Source organism: Rutidosis leptorrhynchoides, chromosome 9 (assembly GCF_046630445.1).
Source record: "Rutidosis leptorrhynchoides isolate AG116_Rl617_1_P2 chromosome 9, CSIRO_AGI_Rlap_v1, whole genome shotgun sequence".
NCBI lineage: Eukaryota > Viridiplantae > Streptophyta > Magnoliopsida > Asterales > Asteraceae > Rutidosis > Rutidosis leptorrhynchoides.
The window spans coordinates 97,676,770-97,681,270 of NC_092341.1; the positions used below are offsets into that span (position 1 = coordinate 97,676,770).

General features: G+C 31.8%; 1 non-coding gene across 1 annotated transcript; it reads left to right on the plus strand.

Annotated features, from left to right (window-relative positions):
* The first annotated feature begins 1,374 nt into the window (after positions 1-1,374).
* LOC139869895 (small nucleolar RNA R71) lies at positions 1,375-1,481 on the plus strand. Its single transcript, XR_011766475.1, has one exon. It is a non-coding gene; the product is annotated as a small nucleolar RNA R71 (small nucleolar RNA).
* Positions 1,482-4,501: the final 3,020 nt, after the last annotated feature.

The following is a 4,501-nucleotide window of genomic DNA, read 5'->3' on the forward strand; positions in this document are numbered from 1 at the left end:
TTATTAGTGTTGGTTTCAATTCTCCAAGGTCTAGTTTAGCGTATAATGAATACGGCATTAGATTTTTACTATCACCTAAGTTTGCCAATGCTTCTATTGAACTAAGACTACCCAGAAAACATGGAATTGTGAAACTTCCTGGATCTGAAAGTTTTTCTGGTATCTTATTCAACAGCACTGCAGAACAATTTGCATTCATAGTAACAGCCGAGAGTTCTTCCATTTTCTTTCTATTTGTGATCTTTTAGAAATTTAGCATATCTTGGCATTCCTAAAATCACATCAATGAAAGGAAGATTGACATTTATTTGTTTAAACATATCCAAGAATTTGGATTGCTCGGCTTCAAGTTTCTCTTTTCTCATTTTATTAGGGTAAGGAAGTGGTGGTTGATATGGTTTAACATAAGGTTTAGCCTTAACTGTGTTATCTTCATTAACCTTTTCAACTACCGGTTCTGTTTCCTTATCTTGATCAGGTTGTGGTTCTTGTGGAGTAGGAATAGCGTCATCAGAAATTATAGGCATTTCAGGTGGTTTAAGTGTGATACCACTTCTTGTGGTAATGGCTTTAGCTGTTTCATTCCGGGGGTTAGCATTTGTATCACTAGATAAACTTCCCGGTTTTCTTTCACCTATGAACCTTGCTAGGTTGCTTACTTCTTGTTCAAGATTTTGAATAGAAGCTTGTTGATTTCTAAATACTTGAGTATTTTGTTCATTGGTTTGTTTCTGAGATGTGAAAAATTGAGTTTGAGATTCAACTAGCTTCGACATCATGTCTTCTAAATTTGGCTTTTTATCATCGGTTTATGGGGGTTTGTTTTGAAAAATAGGTCTTTGCTGATTGTGAATATTATTGGGTACTTGTTGGTTGCTAAGACCTTGTTGGTTGTTGTATGGAACATTTCGGTTATAGTTCTGGTTTTGATTGTAGATTGGTCTTGTCGGTTGATAAGTATTCTGATAATTATTTCCAGGCCTTTGGTTCATGTATGAAACATTCTCTCTTTGTTCCATTGTTTGTTCAATACTGAGACAATCTTTTGTCAAATGTGGTCCTCCACACTGCTCACAACTAATTCGTATTGAGTGGATATCTTTAGTCATCTTTTCCATTCGTCTCTTGACAGCATCTATCTTTGCAGAAATGGAATCGAAGTCATGGCTAGAATCGGCTCTAGCTGCTTTAGATGATCTAACGATATCTTTTTCTTGATGCCACTCATGTGAGTGGGAAGCAGTGTTATCAATAATTTTGTAAGCATTAGTTGCGGTTTTCTTCATAATGGAACCACCAGCTGCTATATCGATGTTTTTCCTTGTAGTGATGTCACATCCTTGGTAGAATATTTGTACTATTTGACAAGTGTCTAAACCATGTTGCGGACATCCTCTCAATAACTTTTCAAATCTTGTCCACGCTTCATATAGAATTTCATTTGACTTTTGTGTGAACGTAACAATTTCTCCTTGAAGTCTCACGGCTTTAGATGCCGGAAAGAATTGTTTAAGAAAATTTTCAACTAAAACGTTCCATGTATCAATCGCCCCTTCAGGTAACTATTCTAACCAATCTTTGGCTTCTCCCTTTAAAGTCCAGGGAAATAACATAAGATATATCTGTTCATCCTCCACTTCTCTTATTTTAAATAGAGTGCAGATCCTATTAAAGGTACGAAGATGTTCATTTGGATCTTACTTCGACGCACCACTAAATTGGCATTGATTTGTTACCATGTGTAGGATTTGTCCTTTGATTTCATAATCTGGTGCATTAATGTCTGGTTGAGGAATTGCGTGACCTTGGCCAGTGCGTTTAGCTCTCATTCGGTCTTCCATACTTAGAGGTTCCAGATTTTCCATGATTGAATTTGTTGAATCTGAATAACTAGAGGATTCTGATTTAATAGTTGGTTCCTCGACAATCTCTGTTTGAATGATTGGTGGTTCCGGAGGAAAGATTAATGGTTCAGGATCTCTGAATTGTCCCTGAATATCTTTCGGATTCTCAATTGTGAGGTCGGGTTCAAAAAATGGATTATCGGAAATTTGAATTGGAATACTTGGTCGACTGGATGACGATACTAAAGAAAAATCAACGGCGACAATATTTGCTAGATGTCTTGATCGAGTTACAGGTGGTGAACGTACAAAAGGTGGTGAACGTTTTGCTCGGTGCATTCACTGAATATCCTATTAGTTATAAAAGATAAAAATTATATAAGTTATCAAATTAATAGACTTGTCTGATTTTGCCCACGTTTCGAATAGCCAATAGATGCAGCAGGGAGCCAGAACCCTTTAAATCGGAAGCTCACAACTCAGCCACTAACAAATCCAACTATTACTACGAACCAGAAAATTTTGGATGTCTATCAATTTAACCACTTAAAATAATTTTTCGTTGAAATTTAAAGAAATTTTAGATAAGAAATAGAAAATTCTATGTCCTAAAAAACTAGAGTGGCGAAAAATAAGAAAGAAAAAGAGCGCGTCGAAAAACGTTGAAAAATAAAAGGTCGAAAAAATAATGAAAAGAACGTAGCGCGTCGAAATTTAAAAAGGAACTAAAAACTAAGAATTAAAAGTTACGTCTAAAAATATTAAAGCTTAAAAGAAATTCTATATACAAAACGACAATTACTTAAAAAGGTACTAAAATCTTAAAACGGCGTCGCAAAAATCGAAAGCACCTAAATCTTATTCTAAATAAAAAGCACTTAAGGGATTTTACGGCAAAGCCAAAAAATCTAGAAATAAAAATAACTATGGCAAAAACTATGACTTAAAACTAAATACGAACGAAAAATACAAATATTACGAATAAACGATTAAAAAGGTACGAAATTTTAAAAATAAAACTTAAAGTTGTAAAAATACAATTTTTATAAAAATATTATTTTTAAATTAATATTTTATAAAAGTATTAATTTTATAAGTAATAAAACTAATTAAAACCTAAAAATACAAATTTAATTAACTAAAACTAATTAATATTTTAATTAAACCCTAATTAATAATAATAATTAATTAAACAACCCTAATTTCGTAATTAAAGCTGCAGTATTTGACCTGTCAGAAACCTCCGCGAGTGCGGATGCCAACTGGCAAAAAGTACCGCGAGTGCGGATACTACAGATTCAGATGAGATGCAGATCGAATTTTTCAGGCTCAGTTTGTTTTATTTAAATTTTTTTTACCTTTTAATTTTCTGTTTTATAAAATATTTATATAAAATAAATAAAAACTTATAATTTGAAAAATAGAAATAGAATTACTTTATAATTTTATATATTTTAAACAAATTCTTAAAAATATACTGATATTTTTTTTTATATAGCGTTTCGCTTCCGACGTTTAAGTAAGTTCCCCGGCAGCGGCGCCAAAAATACTTGATGTGTGCGAGGTGGTGTATAAAATAGTTATATTTTTACAACAAAATACTATTAAATACGATACAATTTTACACAAGTTATTTATTTATTTATTTATAGAGTGGATATACCTAAACCTTGCTATAACACTTATAGGCAGTGTACCTAATCGTACAGTAGTGTAGTTTTTAGTAAGTCCGGTTCGTCCATAGGGAACTCGCCAAGTTTAACGCTATATTTTTAAAACTATATTTGTAAATAAATATATATGGTACAATTATTATTATAAAAGGGGGTTTTTACCGTTTAATGACCGGTTTGTCGATTTTAAAACTTTAGTCGCAGTTAAAACCTAATGTAAAATATTAAAAATAAAAATAACTTAATTTAAAGCGGAAATTAAATAACAATAATGAAATTGCGATAAAATAAAGTGCGATAATTAAAAAGTATGATAATTAAAAGGTACGATAAATAAAATGACAATAAATTAAAATGCGATAATTAAAACTGCAATTAAATATGAAATATATAAATTATGCTTATTTAAACTTCCGTAATCATGATGTTTGACGTGTTGATTTTAGTTTATTACCATGGGTTAATTGTACCTTGTCCTGGAATATTCAATATGTCCGTCTGGTTTTTGTCCATAACAGTCCATCAGTCATAAATATAAAGTGCGAGTGTCCTCATCAAATTATCCTTATATCCGAAGTCAAATATTCCAACTAATTGGGGACTTAAACTATAACTACACCAATTTTCCTTTTATGTAATTCACCCCTGTTTTAATAAGTCCATTAACTATTAATCCATTCCCGCGTCCGGTTAAATGAACGATTATTAGTACTTATAAATATCTCACCCATCGTGTCCGATCGAGTGTATATGGTTATTTATAGGTACTTCCAATTGTAAATCTTTATATTAAATTAAGAAACTATCATTTAATTAAACAAATATAAAGCCCATTAATAGTCCATAGTCTAATTTTCACAAGTGTCGTTCTTTTGTCCAAACCTCAATTATGGTATAAAGCCCAATTACCCCGTCTTTAATATTTAGCCCAACATCATGATTACTTCAACTTAAATAAGCATAATAATAACTTAGCTACGAGAC